The following is a 20,542-nucleotide window of genomic DNA, read 5'->3' as shown; positions in this document are numbered from 1 at the left end:
TGGGATGATCCTGGTGAGGCCTGGGTAAGGAATTTATGGTTATTTCTGCCATTAGTTCTTTATCATCATTAGACACTGACAACTATGAAAACCGAGGTTTCAAGAGGCAGAGCTAGCCTGCCTCTGCTACTGGGTGAATAGCAGATCCGGAACTCTAGCCTCAAAATTGGAGTTCTGGGCCATCCCCAGCAGGGTATCCTAGCTGCAGCGAAGCCTGAGTCCTTCTAGGAAGTGAGTCATTTGTCAAGAGACCGGGCTACCCAGGTGTGAATGGGAAACTCGGGTCAGGTGGAGATGGAGAGGGTCATATGATGGTAAACTTGGGGTGCTGGGGCCTCAGAGTTTGCTGATGGAGCAATGTGGGGTGTGAGAGAAAACAAGAGAGTAGGGCCAGTTCCAGGTGTTTGGAGATCAGGCATCCCCACGATGCTGGAGGCAGAGTCCAGCCTGAGCGCTCCCTGGACATCTGGGAGCGAGTGTGACAGTGCCCTAGTCATGGTATTTGCCTCTCTTAGGCCACAGGGCTGTTGTGTGATTTTCTCTGGATGTTCTTCCTTGGGGTCCCTCATCAGCTGATACCTGTCTAAAGGGCTCTGTCTGTCATGCAGGCTCACACGGATTCTGTCAGGCCTGCACCTCCGCCTGTGAACACTGCTCACTTGAGTGTCCGTCCTGAGACAGGGAAACCCAGAATATGACCACAGAGCGTGTCTCATCTGCTGAGTGCACTCAGACTCAGGACAGGGCCTGAAACCTAGCCTGTGTCCTGCATACCATGGCCCAATGCGCGCAGTGTGCTGCACTGCCCAACACACACAGTGTGCCACCTTGTTAGGGACAAGCCTCTCTTTGCTCACAGATAACAGAAGACAGCATGCGGCCCAAGCCCTGCAGAATGGAGGAAGCAGAGCAGCGGGAAGTCGCGTTCAGCTGCTCCTCCTGGAGAGAGGGTGGCTAGCAGTGCCTTCTGTCCCTTCTGCAGAGTTCTCAGCGGAGGGCAGCCGCACGGGGCCCAGGCTTTCAGTTTCTCACTCCACTAGGTCTCCGGCCCCCACCAAGATGATGCTGGCTCCTGAAACATGCATGGGTGCTAGGACTCTAGTGGCAACCCCACACGTGTGAACACACACACAGGACACAGACAGACAGACAGACACACACACCACATACATATCCCTCTACTACTACTTCCATGACCATCTGTGAGGAGGATAATTTGAAAATGAAGAGGCTTATGTTAAGGCCCTGCACAGTCTAAGGCAGAAACTGTAGATAATCCCTTTTTCTGTTTTGAGAACCTGGCCAGTTCTCAGGATTGAGAACGGGGAGTATTTTTGTTTTAATTAACATAGAGACCTGTTGATGTGCCTGGCATCCTTGACATCTGGCCAGTGTCTGGGAGAGGACGCAAATACTGAACCAGGTGTTTGGACGACTGCCGAAGACTGGGCAATGAGCCTCCCCACCCCCCTTGTTCGTGAGGCTTAAAATCTTGCCTCAGAACACCTCTAGCTGCTGCTGTTCCTGCCCGGGAGAGACATGCAGTCAGATGAGTGTAAGCCTGTGCCTGCGGTGTTATACTGGTGATACGTATTCCCATATTGTTCCGGTGATGTGTAAGGCCTGTGCCCATGATGTTTACTAGGATGCGTGTTTCCGTGTTGTTCTGGCACTGTATACAGAACGCCTGGTGGTAAATTCCCCGGTGAAGCCCCTCTCTTGGTGTCTCCTACTCTGTTCCTTTGTTTCAATTAAGCTTCCTGGTAGAATAAATCTCTCTCTTTATTAACTAATCTCACGGCTTGTGGAAGTTCTTTTTCATGGATCAAATAAAAATCAAAGTCTGTGCACAGCGGAATGGCTAAAATGATTTGCCCTTACACCGTCTCTACCACTTCTCCCATCCCTGCCTCTATGACCACCTCTGATACCTCTACTATTTCCACCTCTACCACTTCTTCTATGACAGTCTTACCAACTCTCTCATCACACGTCCACAACCGTCTCCACGTTCACCATGACCACCAATCAACACCACCTCCACCATGGCTTCCCCACTGCTCCTATCACTATGACAGCCATCACTATCATCTCTACCATGTCCGTCTCCAACACCGTCACTGTTTCCGCCTCCACCATAACTACCTTCACCACCTGTGTTACCACCTTGTTCTTCACCATCTCTATCATGACCACCTTCACCATTTCTACTCCCACCATTCTCCACATCCACCATGACCTTCTTCCTCACCTATGTATCACCATGTTCACTATACAGCCATCGCCACCACCTGTATCACCATTAACACCATCACTACCACCTTTACCCCACAACCATTTCCACCACCGTTGTCTCCATTACCATCATCACTTCCACTTCTACTGCCTGTACCACGACCATCTCTACTGCCTGTACCACGATCATCTCTACTGCCTGTACCACGACCATCTCTACTGCCTGTACCACGACCATCTCTACTGTCTCTACCACCTCCACCATAATATCTATAATTATTACTTCCATTTCTACCACCTAAACTATCACCACCTCTACCACTACCATCACCACCTCCACTATTTCCACATCTACAGTCACATATCCATCGCTGTCTCTCCCTCTACCATCTCTAGCATGACTATCTCCACAATTTCTATCCCACCACCATCTCCATCATTACCTCCACCGTGACCACCTCTACCATCACTTCTGCCACTACTACCACATTAAATACCACTATGGCTGTTACCACAACCATCTCCACCACCACAACTATGTATAAGACGACCCCTACCTTCACTCTTTTCATTTCCAGAACCATCTCCACCACTTCTACCACCACCACTTCCTTCACTGCCCATATCTCCACCGTGACATGACCACCTCCACCTCCACCACAGCCATTCTACCTCTCCCACCACCACCGCCTCCACTCCTATCTCTAACGTCTCCACCCTGACCCCCCACCATCTCTCCTTTCCATCAGCATTTCTATTTCTGCCAGTTCTACCTCCACCCTTTCAAGCCAGCTTTCACTCTCCCGTACTACTGCTTTTGGTGGTCTGCTCTTGGACTCCTCCCCACAAGTGTCCGCAGGACAATTCCGCTCATTGCCTTCTGAGCTAAGGGCCTATGGCTGTACTCTTTCCCACCCCTCTACCCTATGTTCCAGGTGTTGGCTTGTTCCGTAGGGGTGTCCCCGGCGTGTTCCATGTCAGAACCACCTCTACCACTTGCTTTGGGAGCTCCTCTTTGGACTATGGTTTCCATTTGTCACTAGAGACCAAAGTATTTTTCTCTACCCTGATTTCGGCTGCTATGCCTTGACTACTATGCCAGTCCTACCCCAGCACAGTGGTTCTCAACCTCCCTGATGCTGAGACCCCTTAATATAATTCCTCATGTTGTGGTGATCCCCAACCACAAAATTATTTTCATTGCTGCTTGCTTCGTAACTAATTTTGCTACTGTTATGAATAATAATGTAAATATCTTTGTTTTCTGATGGGCTTAGATGACCCCTATTAAAGGGTCATGTGACCCCCCCACCAAAGGGTCATGATCCACAGGTTGAGAACTACTGCTCCAACACCTTCAGTGGTTGCCTCTGACCTTCGGTCTCAAGCCCAGTTCCTAGCTTAACACTTAGATACCCTCTGCATTTCCAGTCCCCAACCTCCCTGCCCTTTCTGCACACTGTTTGTTTCCTTGCATATCTGTCTTAGGCAGTACTGTGCACGCCTCCCTCTTGTTCTCATGCCTACAGCCTCTATCCGTGATCCTGCTGCTGGAAGGGATGCTAGGCCTCTCCATGAACCAGGAACTTTGCTAGTCACCAGCTTTATTACAGAGACCTATACACCAGGTCTTCATGGTGATTTCCCTTGGGTGAGCAGCATGGAAGGCGTTGCACCTTCCATTACCAATGTTCTGTTTACTTGAGCCTTCTGAAAGGCATTCTGTATGGTCAAGGGCTGGGGCAGGCATTCCCACGGCAAAGCCAATACGATTCATGAGCGAGCTTCCTAACATTCTCTACCAGATCTCAGCGGAGCTTTCTGTAGAACACTCTCTATGGCTTTCTAGTTTAAGTCTCTGACACTGAAATGCTAGGCCAGTTCCTGGGGACCCAGATGCTGCTGTGGCCACTCTCTACTCAGCCAATGAGAGGTATGGGGAACTGACTCTCAGCCAATGAGAGGTACGGGGGACTGACTCTCAGCCAATGAGAGGTGCGGAGAACTGACTCTCAGCCAATGAGTGGTATGGGGAACTAACTCTCAGCCAATGAGAGGTACGGAGGACTGGACTCTCAGCTAATGAGTGGTATGGGGGACTGACTGTTAAACCTGAGCTTTGCCATCTCTTTTGTTCCTCTCCTCTTTAGCTTGCCCTTGACACCACAGATGATTTTCAATCAGCATTCCACCTGTGAACTACGGGAGCCTGGATGACTGGAGGTGACAGGGGCAGAATTCCCAGCAAAGGAGGTGAGTGCTCATCCTGGGGTCCCTAGGACCCACAAGGCTGGATTGTCAGAACATGTCCTGTGCAGTTCTGGTCCCGCCGGTGAGGGTCTGAAAATTTTCCCGGTTTCCTCTTAAGGAAGGCAAGAAACACTGGATTCGGCACAGGGATAGCAAGTTTTGTTTCAGAATAGTTAATAAAAACTACCACTAACTAGTTGTGGATGGTGGTGCACGCCTTTAATCCCAGTACTTGGGAGACAGAGGTAGGAGGATCTCTGTGAGTTCAAATCCAGCCTGTTCTACGTAGTGAATTCTAGGTCAGCCAAGGACAACATGTGTGATCCTGTCTCAAAACAAAGACACAAACAATGAACGCTGACTAAAAGGAAATAGGAGAGCCAAGTAGTCGGACTGGTGGCATGCACACGTGAATCAAATGATTGGAGAACTAAGTGAGAGAAACACTTGCCAGGGTCGGTGTGTGTGTGTGTGTGTGTGTGTGTGTGTGTGTGTGTGTGTGTCAGGATGGGACACTGAGGGCCAGGGAATGCTCCCTGGTGACCATGGGCCTCATGGCCTCTTTCTCAGGATTCCCATGGGGAGGTATGTACCCGCCAGAGTGGAACCCCAGGGCACAAAGTGAATTCCAGGTCAGTTTGCAGTACCTTTTTCTTTTAAAGCTAAATTTATAACCCCTTCTGTGAAAGTGTGTCAGCGTTCCTCCCATTACAGGAAGTTGCCCAAGAGCACGGAGGGAGAACCTAGGCAAGACACTGTAACCAGAGCCAGTCCTGGCTGGAGGCTCCGGTGGGGAGACCTAGGCTGGGGGCCTCCCTTCTGACTTCACGCACACACATGCAGACGGTGCCGTTCTACCCGCTAGCCGAACTGCCACCAATTCCATCAGTTCATCTGCCCAAAGTGAGGCTGGGGAATGGCCTCACAGCGTACAGGCTGGCCGCTCCACCACAGGCCATGGAGCTGTCCTTGAACTTCCTGCCTGTGGACCGACCCTCACAGCTGCCCCATCTTCCAGCCAGCCTCCCGCTGCTCTGAAAAGACAAATGGTCCAGGACTCCTTCCCTGACCCAGAGGATTAGTGGCCTCATAATGCCAGCTGAGGGACCCACAGTCTTATTCCCAGGGTGTAGGTATCCATCCAGGACCCATTTCAAACATGGATGTGGAGAGTGTGGCCTTCAGCTGTGGGAAAGAGATGGGCCATTTCTGCTTCTCAGGGGCAGAATGTACCCAGGCTGCCTTTGTCTTCCTACCTGTGGGCACACTGGGTTTCTTGCCTGGAGCTCACTGCAGCTGTTCTCAGAAGGAGCATGGTAGGACTCCCCAGACCCTTTCGGGGGACCCAAAGCATAGCCCGAGTGGGAGACATCTTCTGCCAGGCAGACAGATCTTTGGTGGCAGCTGTGCTTAGGACCCTCTAGCCAACCCCGCTTCTGTAGCCTCTTTTCTGTCCCCTTGAAGGTCAGTCCTTTGCCTTTTAGTTGTCCTGTCCTTTAAGGAATATACAGCCATCAAAGGACCCCATCCCTGAGGAGCAGGCGGGCCATCACACAGCACAGGACACGGACTTAGTTTGTTGTCTTCTTATAAAACACTAATCGTTGTGGTCTAACAGTCCAGCCTGCAGAATTCCTATCTCACCATGCCAGAGAGCGGGGTCACTAGGGAGGCAGTGCCTCCTGGTTTCTACACTTACCCGCACCCAGGGGGCAGCTCATGCAAACCTGTGAGGATCCCAGGCAGCACCAGCCCGCCTCAGTGCTTTTGAACCCTGGTCACTGCTGCAGTAGCCCAGCCGCTTCTGGGTCAGCTGTGGTTGTGCCTACCTGGCCTGCAATCTCAGAGGTGGAAACTCTGTATCTAGTGGAGGACCAACAAACTGGGCTGGTGGTGGGGTAGACAGGGGGGGAAGGAGGACCACCCTATCACACAGGGTAGAGAGTAGGAGGGAGGGAGAGAGAGAGAGAGAGAGAGAGAGAGAGAGAGAGAGAGAGAGAGAGACCGGGGAGTGTCTGCAGAGACCGGAAGCTTCTCCTGCTCCTTGCTGGAGCATCTATGTAAAAGAATAAAGAAAATGCCGAGTAGGAGAAGCCCAGTGGGGGGGGGGGGGAGGAAACAGAATCTGTCCCTAGGAGACTGTGTCCCAGTGCCTGACTCAGCAAGGCGCGGGAGGGGACACCGACTGCTTAGCACCCAGCCCCGTGCAGGGATGGACAGATGGAACAAGCTGCTGTCTGGGTGGAGGGTGGGTTTTAACTGTGTGTACTACCCAATGTTGCTGAGCAACTGAACATCCCTGCCCCCAAGTGTGGATGGGGTTCCTTGCTCTCTGAATAAACCTCACAGTGGCTGGACATGATGCTTGTTTGGGGGGATGATTGGTGCTGTCATCCCTCTTGAATGATGACAATTTCCGTGGTAGTTGCTGGATGGGGACCACCTGTCTCTGAGCATCCCTGGACAAAGACACTCTAGCTACTGTGTCCAGCCAGGTGCCTGGCACCTGAACTGATCCCCAGAGCCTGGTGTGGCTCTCAGCAGCTCTGTTGGTGCCTGGAAGGTGGCCCTCAGCCACCATCCTGAAGAGACCAGCGCATTGACTTCATTTCCACTGGCAGACACTGGGGCAGGTGAGCTGCCTCTGGTACCGATGTGGCCCCATTTTCCAGCCTCTAAGATACTTTTTCCCTGGGCCTTCCCTCAAGTCCACAGCATGAATCTGGTCCCCCGGGAGGAAGCCAGCCTGGCTTGCTAAATGGGAAATTTATACTGTGGTGCTCCCACTTGCTCCCATGGGATGCTGTGTCTTGTCACCCGTGCTGGGACGGTCTCCTCATAATGGCAAAGCCTGCGCCATCCTGGGATGCTGAGCTTCCGAAATCAGGAGGGGTTGTGCCCCTGAAACCTGCCAGCTGGAACGAGCAGATGAGCCCCTACGATGAATCCTGCTCCTCTTAGTCACGGGGTGGGTACTTAGCCCTGGCGTGGGCCCCACGGCTGTTTTTTTCTGAGACAAGATCCCACATAATGGCACTCGGCTCCCATACCCCACCACTGTCTCACCATCTCAGCCTGCAACACTTGATTTATAATCCCTGCTGGAGGGAGAATGATCACCAGATTACAAAGTAAGCCATGGAAGCTCCCAGGTGGAGCACTAAGGTGTGTGTCTGAGGGGGTGGGCATTGGGTGGAGAACAGTCGTGGGAACCTGCTGCGGTGGGTGTTATCACCCCCAAATTACATCTAAGCCCCTTCTCCTGGTGCCTGTGAATGTGACCTTATTTAGCCAAATGTTTGTGGAGATGCTTAAGATAAAGACCCTGAGATGAGCTCACCCTGCACCAGTGTGGCTCCACCTGAAGTGACAAATGCCACTTCAGAGGTGACAGACACCGAAGGCACATGGTGAGGAAGCTGAGGTGGCCTCTGTAAGCCAAGGAACGCCACAGACCGCAGCCACCAGAACCACAGAAAGTCCTAGCAGAGGACCCAGAAGAAGATCCCTTGTCCCCAGCACTGACAAAGGGGTGGTCCTGCTCACACACAGACTTTGGATTTCAGCCCTCCTGAATGATGAGAGAAGACATACGGCTGTTTTGAGCCGTGTTGATTGCGGTACTAGGGAAAGGATATGTCTAGCTTTCCACATCCATGGGGTCCCAGATGCCCCCATATCGGAAATCTCAAGTAGTACCAAGATTTTTCCTACATACAACCCTGATCACACTAAAACTTAACTGAGAAATTAGACACACTAACAGATTAGCAATAATAAAGTAACAATTAAAATATACCCTAAAATTTTACTTAAAAGTTACTAATTGTTTATTTCTAATAATTTCCTTTTACTATTTTCAGGCTGAGGTCACTGATGGCTGAAACCGAAGTGTGGATGGGGAGAGGGGATGCCCCAACTTTTAAGCCCTTTCACCCAAGATAGCAGGTTGTGAGGAGGTCAAGAAACAGCCTTCTCTGGGAGAAGACTATCCTGGGGTCTGAAGCGATGTGCCTCCCAGCGCCGCGTACTCGGTGGCAGAGGGAGGTGTCCTGGAGGGTTCTGCTCTCCAGTATTCCCATGTGCCAGCCCGGCAGGCTGGGCTCATCCCTACTCTCCAGGGGACAGTACGAATAAATAACAAACGGTTTCAAAGAGGATTACCCTCTCAACGGTATCACGTGACAGAAACATGAAAGATTAATTCCTTGCCCATGGAACATCCACCAGCAGTCTGAAAGCCAGCTGCACCTCACCCCATCCATTAAAGTCTCGATGAGTAAAAGAGATGAGAAAGAAAACCGTGGGGTACTGTCTTCAACATCACATAATTAACAGGGAGGTACTGTGGTGAAACTCCTGCACGGACACGGTGGGCATATTTGGGAGAGTTACTGCACAATACAGGTCTAAAGCCTAGATCCCAAAACCATGCTTGTGTGACCTTATCCTATCGGGCCACAGGGAGATAGTGAGTTGTTCATGAATGCTTGCTACAGTCTCAATTAGAAGAACGGAGATGAAGGACGCAATGTCGAAGCCAGGCGTGGTGGCACACACCTTCAATACCAGTATTAAGGAGGTAGAGGCAGGTGGAGCTCCCTGAGTTCAAGCCCAGCCTGGTCTACATAGTGTCTTCCAGGCTAGTCACACCTACATAGTAAGATCCCATCTCGGGTTGGGGGGGAGGAGACTAGTGACTGTTAGCAGGAGGGAGGGATGTGGCCACTCATGACCGGTCCTTGTTTGGGACAATTTGGCATAGGGTGAAGGCACACAGGCACCTAGGTGTTTGCCGGGGGTGCAAGCAAATAGGTAATAGTGACCACGGTGACTATATCAATCACTTTCTGGTGGAGGTCTGAGTGTCCACATGTGAAGGAGAGAAAGAAAGACACCCACAGGAACCTCTTGTCTGGACGATGCCACCATGCATGGGCAGTCAGCTGGGGGCCTTCATACCATTTCACTGCTTCTTGGCACTATGGTGCCCCTGGCCCAGGAATGAAGTCATGAGTGAGTGGGTGAGCACCTGCCTGGTTGATGGGGTAGTCCTTGGGGTGTCTATCTCATGGGTGTCCAACCTAGTCTGTGGTCACAAGAGCACAGACATTTATTTTATGTGACACCGGGACATGACTTTCTCATATATAAGTTCATGACTCAGAACACCCAATACAATTACAAAAAATTCAAAATAATCTAATGATGTTTTAAGTAAACTTCTGGTTCTATATTGGGCTGCATCACCAGCTATCCTGGGTTGCTTACGGCTGTGGACCATAGGTGGGAATGGACGCCCTTGGTAGGGTTTAGAGGAGTCTACCACCAAAGAACTCTGTCCTTTGCTAACTGTGATACAGGCAAGGCCCAGGTCTAGGACAATCCCAATGGGGACTGTGTAGGTGGGGGTAGCCAGGGGGTTGAGAGCGAGTACATGTAAGGTATTGGAACATCTCAAGAGCTGACCCACGACGGAGGCCAGCTGCCGATCTAAACAATCGACTGCAGTACAGGCGGCAATGACTGGCACAGTCATTGTCCTTAGCTCTCAGGGTCAGCTCGGGCTCTCCCTCCAGTGAGGGCACACACTCAGCTGTCCACTCTTCTCTACACAGGCATGCTGGGAGCTACTTGGCCTCCTCTGCCTGTCTTCTGGGAACACTTGGTCTGGAGGCCCTGGGACGGCTTTGGCAGAGCGACAGTCAGGGCTGTACAGTTAATGTCTCTACTGTAAAAATAGGAGCCGCGTCCTGCCTTGGCGGAGCAGTGCGGACGCTGGAGGGCTGAGGGACAACCCAATCACACCGACACCATCAGACTGAGATGCCAGTGCCAGGACCACGGCTGCCTCTATGTACAGGCACCGTGTCTGAAGCCTCCTTGCCTCAGGGATGTGTCCCTGTCCCCTGTCTCGGGCCTCACCTGTGGTGCGTTCTGTGGCTCAGAGTGCTCTAAGCAAGACTAAGAGTTCTTCAACACCACGGTTAGTATGAGCCAAGTCTCGTGCCCTCGATGGCTGTGAAGGGCTCCCTCCGCCTGCCAGTTCTAGCCTAGGAAGGGTGAGATCCTGGAGGATACCCAAGACAGAGGTTTCGGTCCTGAGGCTTCCCAGGGCAGCTCCTCGGGGTAGAGCAGACGGATGGAGACATGACTTCTCGGCAGGTTCAGCTCTGTCTATAACCAGGGCCAGCAGCACTTAGGTCAGAGAGGGACTGGGAGGCAAATATACTACCTTCTGGGAACCAGGGCTTTTAAAGTCTGTGAAATCAGTCTGGATCTGGTTTCCAAAACCAGATCTTTGATCTGGTTTGGTCAAAGAGACATGGTGCCTGCTGCGTTCTGTAGTGGGCTGCCCCTTGTGCCAATGAAATTCACCATCATGTATAAAGGGCTTCCTAGAGAATGGAGCCTAGAAGTGGGGAGCCCCTGATGGATGAACAGATCTGCTGCCCAGAATGGGGTTCTGGGGAGGGTCTAGCACAGGTCTGATTTCCACCCAGGAGTAGGGTTCTCTGTCTCAGTGGAAGAGGATCACCTCACCCCTGTCTGGCTCTTGCCCCATCCCAGCTCCACAGAGGGTGCTGGGTCAGGAGCATGCTGACCCCAGCTCTGCCAACAAGAAGGAGTTCACTTCAGTCTGTTTCCCTCTCCTTATGAGGAAGAGGCTGACCCACAGGCATCACGGAGGTGAAGAGTCTGGAGGGAGCCTCAGGCTACTGGTTACAGGAGTCTTAGACTTTAGCTCTAACCCTGAACAAGATGGCTGGACCAGCATCCTGCTGAGTCTGGGGACAGGTGTTCTCTTGTCCCTTCCAGGAGCTGCAAGGAGGGTCCCCTGGCTTAGGGCTCCCCCTACCTCCCACTGCTCCACATGGTGTACCCTGGGGCCTGGCCAGGTCTGGGCACCCATACAACACAGCAGGTGGCTGGGACACCCCTGAAGCTCTCCACAGTTACCATGGTTATCGGCTGCTGCAGGGTAGGGTGCAACCCTTTCCACAGCATCCCCTACCAGCAGTACCCACTGAGCTTTACCAGAACCTTCTGAAGTCGGTGAGGCAGGGAGGGAGGACCAGCTAGGCACATGGGCCTGTGTGTGGGTGTCTGGAGATAGGGTGGCTGCATGGACAGCTTAGGGTCTGTGACCTTCCCTGAGGATGCCGTGGGCTCAGAGGCAGTGCTCGGGGCGCTGAGGTGGGGTGACCCTGGCCAGCTATCATCTTTCACACACTAAGCAAGCAGACCACCTCAGCTATAGGAGGCTGGACATTTTTTTTTTTTGGAAGATGTTTGGGACCCAAGATCTTTGGTTAACTCAGAAGGACAACCAACCCCTTTCCTAACGATGCCCGACACCGTGTGCTGTCTCCTCTGGTCTCAATGCTACCTCCTGGCCATGTGTTTCTGCAGCATGAATAAAACACCTTTAATCTCAGTACTAGGGAGTCACACGCCTTTAATTCCAGCACTGGAGGAGGAGACAGAGGCTCGGCCCTCTATCTGCAGTCGTCCAGCCTTGGCAAGGGGAGACTTTTCTAGTGACTTCATTGTTCTGCTTCTCTCATCTTCCACTTGAACCCGAATATTTGTCTCTGGGTTTTTACTATTCCTGCTTCAGGTTTCAGGGCTAGCTCCACCTCTCCTGCCCTCATCCACTGCAGACACTGTGCTCTCAAGTCCACTGAACAGCACACATTTCCGTGGTGGTCCCTGGAGTCCCTTGGTCCTCTGATCATAAGTTCCTTCCCTTACTGTCATGTTTCCCGAGGTTAGCGATCACACTCAATTTATGGTTACTGTGAAGAGTGATATTTCTGGTCAGAAGAAGTCTCACTGCAGAGCAGAAGGGGAGAAGACAGCACACCCTGCACAGCACCACAGCACGCGGGGCCAACAGCAGGCCCCAGGGGGCAGCCTGCACGCTTCACCTGAAAACGTCCTTTCTGGGTAAAGCCACCGTTGCCTCTGGACTCGGGGCCCACTGTAGCTGTTACATGTACCAGTGAAACAGTGTCCATGCCCCATGCGAGCTGACCCATGTGTTCTCAGTGGTCATTCTCAAACTGTCAGGATAAGAAGGCAGGACAGCGTCCCCAGAGCCCCTAGGTGCCGCAGTATAGGCACTGAGGTCCCAGGCACTGAGGTCCCCTGAGCCACCCTCTGCCTCACACAGTAGACTGTAAACAAGAGGCTCAGGCCTGCTCTCCTGTGAGGAGTGAGGTACACCTGTGTCCCCTCGGGAAGTGCTAGGATCTGCAGTCTTGCTCTAGGCACTTCATTATCCGCAGAAGAAAGGGAACAAGATGGCCCCGAGACTCTTGGGCATGACACCTGAACACCTCTTGGCCTGGGTGACTAAAAATACCCTTTACACATTGCCAGGGAAAGGCAATACGCGCTGGGGGTGAGAGGAGCCACCTGAGCAGAGATAGGAGGGGAGGGGAGCAGAGAAGGGGAGCCAGGGAGCAGGGGCACCCAGGGAGCGGTTGGGAACAGCAGGGAATCAGTGGTGTCTATGTGACCAGAGTCAATCCCTCTACACAGCTCTGCCCAAGAGCTGGACCAACAGCACCCCTGTGCACACCCCCTGCCAGGAGGCCTCGCAGACTAAGAGCTGCCTCCTGCTCAGCTCTGCCACCTTTAGATTCAAAGCTGATAAAAGCTAGCGGCCCAGTCCAGGAGAACGCGGCTTTGCACTTCCCTGAGAACTAATGACACCTTGGTGAATGCTGTTCCCCAGAGCTTCCAACCATCAGAAAACCTTCCCTCGAGTGTCGTTTAGCTTTAAGTAAAAGTAGAGTTAGGGAAGTTCACCAACAGACCAACATAACTAGGAGCGCTTCTCTAAGCGTGGGGTTGGAACCCTTACATCTAGGTTTCTACGAACCATGGGGTCCACCCAGTTCCATGGGGGACCCTCAGTCTGTGTGGTTTGCTCAGACCACAGGCTCTGCAGACCCAACAGGCGCACCCATGACTGGCTCTACCGGGATGTCACGTGGCCCATACTCACTGCTCTGTGGTGGCATGAAGCAGGGCCACTGGAGGCTTAATGGATGCATCATGATCACTTAGTTCCAGAGTGTCCCCCCAAGCACCTCAGTAAGTTAGGAAACAGAAGAACGTACCACGAAAACCACCTACGAGAGACCAGCTACAAGGCTGCATCACAGATGGGTGCTGGACGGAAATACGACTTTCCTGGGGGCAGCCTGTCACTTCCCGAGCCCAGCTCTTCCTCACCTTCTTTCTCCCTCTTCATTGTCAAAATCTAGGGCCCCCCAGGCAGTGGTGTCCACAGGGTCGGCCAGAAGGGATGGGATCTGGGTCCTGATTCCACCACCGCCAGCTGGACACTTTAGCGCAGCTACGATCACTTCCAGGATCTTTCCTGCATCAGCGTGACATACAACAGAGAGACCAGCACCTTCAGTGAGGAGCCTGGAGCCTGGTGGAATAATCCAGGATTCCCTTCCCCTCCCCTACTTAACGCAGCATCCATTCCTGGGTGTGTTCTCTCTCTCTTTCCCACTCTCAGGATTAGCTGTCAGGTGACCAGGCAGTCTACCCCAGGTCCCAGCTGAACCTCAGGACTCCTTCTCAAGGCTCCTGGGCACAGACTGCAAGGCCACGGCCTGAAGCCCTCGGCATCTCCTTTCCACCTATGTCCACACGCCTACTGGATTCTCACCGTGGCTCAACTGTCCCAGCGCCCCTCCCCCATGACCTGACTACGCAGGGGTCCTCCCAGACAGTCCCTTCCTACCTCTGCTTATCACAACCATGCCTGTCTTCCCTGTTCATCTCTCGTCCCCATCAGCAGGGTCTTCTCTGTCGTCCCAACTCCTAGCCCTGAGGCAGAATTGGGTGGGTCTTGCTCCTGTGCTCTTCCAGCGTGTTTTGGGAACGTCTTTACACATTGATGGTAGTTATGAATTTACAATCATGCTTTAAACTTCGGAGTAGATTCATGGTAATCTCTTTGTCCACACATTCTAGTTACCCGGGCCCTCCTACATTGAGAAGGAGCAGGGAGGGAGCTCCTGCTGCCACGGGCCGTCAGGATGGTTGGGCTCTTGAGCAGAGTTCTAGATCCTTTGACAGCATGTGGGTATCAAGGATTGAGTTCATGATGAAGGACCATGAAATGGCTGAGAAGAGATGGGAGATGAAAACATGCCACATGCCTTAAGGAATGGTGTCTTAGGCCCTCTGCCCACTGGCTGCAGCGTTCGGTCAGGCACACAGACATGGGAAGGCATGCTGGCCCTCGCATCTAGGAGGCAAGGGAGACTGGGTCAATGGGTGCTCTTGCTCCCCTCCCCCTCCTACATAGCGAACAGTCTCCTGGGTTCTCCCAAGCTGTCTCAGGGTCTGAGTTGCTTTGCTCTTGGGAACTAAACTGGGTTCCAGAAAGTGCTATGCTTAGGGCTCAAACATGGCCTAGAGTTGGAAGGTGCTGACACTGGCTGAACCTGCTTTGTGTCAGGAATGTTCTGGGTGTACCCTTGAGGGGTATATTCCACCATGTCAGATGAAGGGAGATGCATGAATTAAAATAGGAAGATAGCCAGAGGCTGGAGAACCAAGTCTTGACTGAAGTACCAAGACTGGACTGGGAGGGGCCCAGAGGGTAAGACCACAATAACCAAAGGGCCAAGTAGTGGCTCACTCACTGGGGAGATCCGAGGGGGTGGCTGGTGTCTTTAGACCTCGCATTCTTATGACATTCATGACTTCTGAGTCACATGACCAAAATCCCCAACAAAAATAATCGATTGAAGGACAGACTGACTTTGACTCATAGTCTAAAGTGTCTCAGTCCATCATGGTGGGAAAGGCACAGCAGAAGTCATGGCCTGGTAAGCTTGTGGTAGATGCATCTTATGTGGTGGACAAAGGAACCAGGGCCTGGGCTGTGCATTCAAAAAGACACCCCTGGTAACTCATTTCTGCCAGCTAGTCCCTATCTCTTAAAGGTCCAAGTTGAGGAGTCAGTGTTGAAAACATGAGCCCATGGTGTACACTCTCATTCAAACTTTGGCATCTATGTTGATGGTTTTCAGAGGTGGGGTCATTGAATGGCAATCAGGATGAGATGATGGCATTGGGGTAGGACCCCAAGGCAGACCTGGTGGAGACTTTATAGAGTGGAAGAGAGACTTGGGCCAACATATGCTTGCTTGCCTTGTGGTGCCATGCCCTATGCCATGCAACGATACAGCCCTTGCTCTAAATGAGGTGCCATGCTCTTGGTTTCTGCAGCCTCCAGGACTCTAAGCCAAATAAACTTGCATTATTGTCTCTTTTCTTTTAATTTCTCTTCACAGCAAGAACGAAGATAATTTTATTGGGATTTGAAAGACCAAATGATAGGGGAGGCAAAATGAAGATCTCAGCAGGTGTCAGGAGAAAGGGAGAAAAGTTGTGTTTGCTGAGGTAGAGCTGCAGCAAGCAGCTGCACGGGAGTGGAGGTGGGGAAAAGGGGACAGAGGAGAATGTGTCTTGGGTGTCAGGGCAGATGGACTTAGAGCTCTAGCCAATGTTTGGAGAAAGAAGAAAAGACGAAACTTTTGGGAGGTAGAATTCAAAAAGCGGGCACGTTTGTCAGTGAACCTGCAGAAGACCACCAACCTCTGTTCTTTATAAATTACCTAGCTGTGGGGATCTTGTTATAGCAACTGAAAAAGGACCAAGATGTGTGGCTTGCAGCCACTGGGTTGGGTGATGGATTGTAACCGCTCAGTGAGAACACAAGGAGAAAAACCATTCTAGCCACGGCCGGACTGCAGGTCCTCCCCTTTCCCAATCCTACTTTTCTGGACCTAGCCAGCTTGCAAGAGAGAGCAGACTGGCTACGTATATGGAGGAAGCTCAGGAGAGGCATGCTACTAAACTGGCCAAGACAGTCCCAACCATATGGAACTACCCCCCAGGTCTCTGGGAGCTAACCACATACCATTCCACAGAGTGGCGGGGGGGGGGGGGGGGGAGGAAGTCTGTTAAAACCCCATCCAGCAAGGGGATGAGTTTAGGAACTGAGACGTCTTGATGCAGGACACACTCAGGGTGGCCAGTGTGTTCTGAGCACCAGCCATTGAGGAGCTCACTACATGTTGTGGAGGATGCAGAGACCTAGAAGCGGCTCAGAGCAGAGCTCAGGACAAAGGGCCAATTCCTAGAGAAGGGATGGAGACCGGATGAGTCCACCTGATTCAGACATGTGTTCTCTCTTGTTCTTCTTGCCTCCTTGGCACTGGACAAGCCAGAAGAGCTCAGCCCAGTGGCACCAAGAACCTCACTCTTGACAGACCCACTCCAAAGATAAGTCATACCCAGTTCAGGTATCTCTTGGAACCCTGGACCTCTTGGACATCTGGGGAGATTCATCCCACGGAGCTGAGTGTTTCTGGCATTGGCTGGAGCCTGGCAGGATCACGCACTGGGTAAGTGGTACCCAGTCCTGGCTGAACAAGACCCTTCACTAGTTGGGAGGCCAGGGTGTGACTCCTTGCCATTCTATGCCTCAGTTTCCCCTGTAGGTTAAAAAGCCTACCCCACAGCATTATTCCTAAGGCTTAGATGTGAAGTAAGGCCAGCAATGCAGTTCCAGTGAGGACTCTCTTCCTCCTCTCACAGCACCCAGAGCCCAGGCCAGCTTCCTGCCTCCCCTCTAAATACACGGGCATGAATAACAGCGTCTCTGCGCTGGGACTTTCCCAGGTCGGGCTGACTGGAGTCCCTGAGAATTTGTCGTGGTCAGTGGTACTCGCCCCCACTCCACCCCATTCCTGAGAGGTGACAGTCCTGTCACTTTGGCACACCACAAGAGCTTCTAGAAATGTCAGTGATACCTCTTGACCAGTGGCCTTCCCAAAGGGCAGCCATTGTGTCCTCGGGGTACTGGTTTCCTCCAGCTCAGCCAGCCACGGTGTGAGCCGGGCTCAAGAAGAATGAATCTCTGTCCTCCGGGGCAGGAGATGGCTGGCTGTTGGGTAGTCAAGACTCTTGGAACATTAGAATCTTCCTACCTGGCTGCTGGGAGAGACGACGGAGAAATGCCTGGACCAGCTGTTCTGTCTCCTTACGTGACTCTAGCTCTGGGGCGTTTGGTGACATAAAGACCACTGGGAATTTAACCAAGGCTCAAACACACGCTCCTTCCAGCCAGTGTCCTCAGAAACTGGACACTTTCCCCGGCACTGTAAGACTGGTAGAGGTGTTTCTTCCAGTTTGCCCAGTTGCCATGCTGAGGACCCACAAACACAAGGCAAGGACTCCTCCCTCCAGGCGTTTCCCAGAAACTGCCACATCAACATGGGGGCCTGCCATTTCCTCCCAGTCACTGGAGGTGAATTTGAAAAGACAAAGAAGCCAGCCCAAGGGTAGGGCATTTTCTGTGTGGGGCAGCCACAGAATTCTTGGTCCTCTGGCTTCACAGAATGTGTGGCCTGAGAGTCACAGTTCCCTGTCTCCCGGGGCTGACAGCTTTTGTATACATGTCCCTCATCCAGGCTCCACATCCACACGCACAGGATACCGGACTCTCTAGAAACGTGTGAAAAGGGCTTCACGTTTTTCTGTGATACGTCTTTCTCTGCCCATTGCCTGGCTCAGTACCTAGATTCTGACTAGGCACCCACAGGGCATTTGTTGACTGGTGTAGCAAAGAGGCAAAAAAGATAAATCTCTATTTTAGAAGTGAGTCTCCCCCAGGCTGCTTTCCAGACAGGGTACTGCTACAGCCCAGCACTGTAAGTACCACCAAGGCTGGTGTAGACATGGACAGCTTCCCTTGGGGAGGCTGCAGATTGGGCCTGACCAACAGGACCTCAAGAGTCAAGTACACTTTGAGGGCTCCACGCTGGAAAAACTCAAGGCCAGGGCCCCAGTAGTTGCACACTAGCCTGGTCTCTGCAGAACATACATTGACCAAGTAAGAAGCGGGTGGATCGCTGGGACTCCTCATACACACAGGTCCCCATCCCCTGCAACGTGGGGCCCGGGTGTCGTCTGAAGTGCAGGGTGGAAGCTTATTCTTGGCACTGAAGTGAGTTGGGGGCTGGAGTTCTGAGGGGGAGGAGAAATTGCAAAGAAACAAGAAACCCCGAAGCGACAGACAGCGGGACAGCTGTGGACCGAACCTGGTGTTCCTGCTCTGCGATGTAGATGTATTAATTTCCATAAATGCTAATAGCCCATCTCTCCAAGAGCTATTACTTATGTCATCTCCCCTTGGATGTGGTTCAACACAGGGCAGACAAACGGAATGGAGCAAGAGGCAGCCCCCCACTGGTGGGTCCTTGACTCCCGCCCCTTTTCCAAACGGGCAGTTCAAGTCTGGTTTCTGATGTGGCTCTCATCCCTTCGGAGCCCAGACCACCTGCCTTTAAGACAGGTTCCTTTCACACCAGTAAGCAAAGAAAGTTATCAACCCCAAAAACGCTGAATCACAAAGTGAGACTGAGCAGCAAGAGGGGGATGGGTGAGAAGGGAGATGGTGGCTGGGAAGCAGGCAACAAAGGGTGCAGGAGGCATCCTGCAGGAGACCCCAGGACGTGTGCCAGGAGAAGCAAGCAGGGTGTGCCAGATGAGAGGGAGGGAGGAAGGGCAGGTGGGTAGGTATACCTTGCTGCAGATACTGCAGCAGGCAGCAGTGCAGCAGTTGGGTTCCGCATCCTGCAGCAGCAGCAGGTAGGGAATAGGGAATGTGCTTAGAGCTAGGGTCTGGGCATAGGGAGAAAAGCTGAGGGTGGGGGTAGAGGTCTAGAGACAGAGGAAAGGGGACAAGGTGTAGATTCAACGACTGTCAAGGTGCTGGGGAGCATCACAAAATAGAGGGTTGCGGTGGTGATGATGGTGGAGGCAGCGGCGGCGGGGATCGAAGGGGCTGGGAGCAGAATGGGTGGGAAGCTGGGGTCAAGACGAAAGGGGCACCCGGCAGGTAGCAAGGACGAAGAATGAGTCTAGAGGAGCTACAAGGAGAGGGATGGAGAAGACAGCTACTAGGAGTGCGCAGAGGCCGGGAGAGAGGATGAGAAGCAGGGAGGCAAGGGCAAGGTGAGTATGCGGGGCGGGAGGGGGTAGAGCCGAGGATGAAGTTTGGGGTTGGGGTCCGGGATGTCGCCTGAAAGGTGGGGCAGGATGACAGGGAAGCAGAAAGGGTGGGGTGGGGGCAGGGAGACTGTGGAGAAGGAGGAAGGGAGGCTGGCGAGGAGGTGAGAACCGCGGCGGGGGCAGGGATGCAGGGCTGGGGAAGATGAGATGGAGAGGGACCGCGGTACCCGCGATAGCGCGGCCTCGCAGGTGCCCGCCGGGGTCTCCCAGCTGCACTCACCTGGGGGCCTCCAGCTCCGGATTCCGCGCCCCGCTCCGGATCTTCCTTCCCGCCCTGCCCTTGCGACTTGAGCGCCCCCGAATCCCGCTCGCTCCCGCAGGTTCCGCCCGCAGCATCTTTACCTCGTGGGACGCCCGCAGCCACGCCCCTAGCAGCCTATCATTGGCTCTGATTCACGCCAGTCACAGTTTTATTGGCGGAGGCCGTTGAAATCCATGCAAATCATGCTGCTCCCGCCGGCTCGCCGATTGGCTGGCGCGCGCGGGGTCCGGGTCCCTGGACTAGGGTTTTCATTGGCTGCGCGGCCTTGACGGAGACAGTGACGAGAGGCTGGTTCTGTGCTGAGAGCTCCGTGTCCCGCAGGCCGGGACTCCTCGCGTGGGGTGGAGGTGGATTGAGCGCCCCCCAAAGCCAGTGCTGAACCCACGAGACCCTGGGTTCCTCTGGGCACCGGGCCGCCCGATCGCTGGATCAACGGTGCGGGACGTCCTTGGAAGCGTGGATCCGGTGCTGGTCTCCTAGGTAACGCGCTAGCGGTGGACTGAACCAAATGCGGGGGAAATGTGCGTGTTTTGGAGGATCGGGTGGCAACATAGCTCGAAGAGAACTCAGGGTCTCGGGTGGAGCTGTACATATCGCATGTCATTGGCGATCTGGTGTTTGCAAGGCACGGCACGGGGCATAGGGCTGGGCCTAGGTCGCGTGGGTTTCACCTAT

At 53.1% G+C, this 20,542-nt stretch overlaps 2 protein-coding genes across 7 annotated transcripts in view; one reads left to right on the top strand and one right to left on the bottom strand.

The window, feature by feature from the left end:
• Kcnab2 (potassium voltage-gated channel subfamily A regulatory beta subunit 2) overlaps positions 1-19,970 on the bottom strand; it is an 89,708-nt gene extending 69,738 nt beyond the window's left edge. For 4 of the 5 annotated variants that reach the window (XM_087906812.1, XM_087906817.1, XM_087906816.1 and 1 more), the window contains exon 1: positions 19,826-19,970. The gene's annotated coding sequence lies outside the window, so the exon portion shown is untranslated. Of the gene's footprint in view, positions 1-17,519; positions 17,692-19,825 lie in introns of those variants that run through there. The other variant, XM_087906814.1, reaches the window with a different exon arrangement.
• A 175-nt stretch (positions 19,971-20,145) lies between these two features.
• Positions 20,146-20,542, top strand: part of Nphp4 (nephrocystin 4) — an 84,659-nt gene continuing 84,262 nt past the window's right edge. For both annotated transcript variants that reach the window (XR_015738020.1, XM_087906809.1), the window contains exon 1: positions 20,146-20,347. The gene's annotated coding sequence lies outside the window, so the exon portion shown is untranslated. The remainder of the gene's footprint in view (positions 20,348-20,542) is intronic.

Source organism: Myodes glareolus, chromosome 6 (assembly GCF_982192425.1).
Source record: "Myodes glareolus chromosome 6, mMyoGla1.1, whole genome shotgun sequence".
Taxonomy (NCBI): Eukaryota; Metazoa; Chordata; class Mammalia; order Rodentia; family Cricetidae; genus Myodes; species Myodes glareolus.
This window is presented reverse-complemented; position numbering and strand designations above follow the sequence as displayed.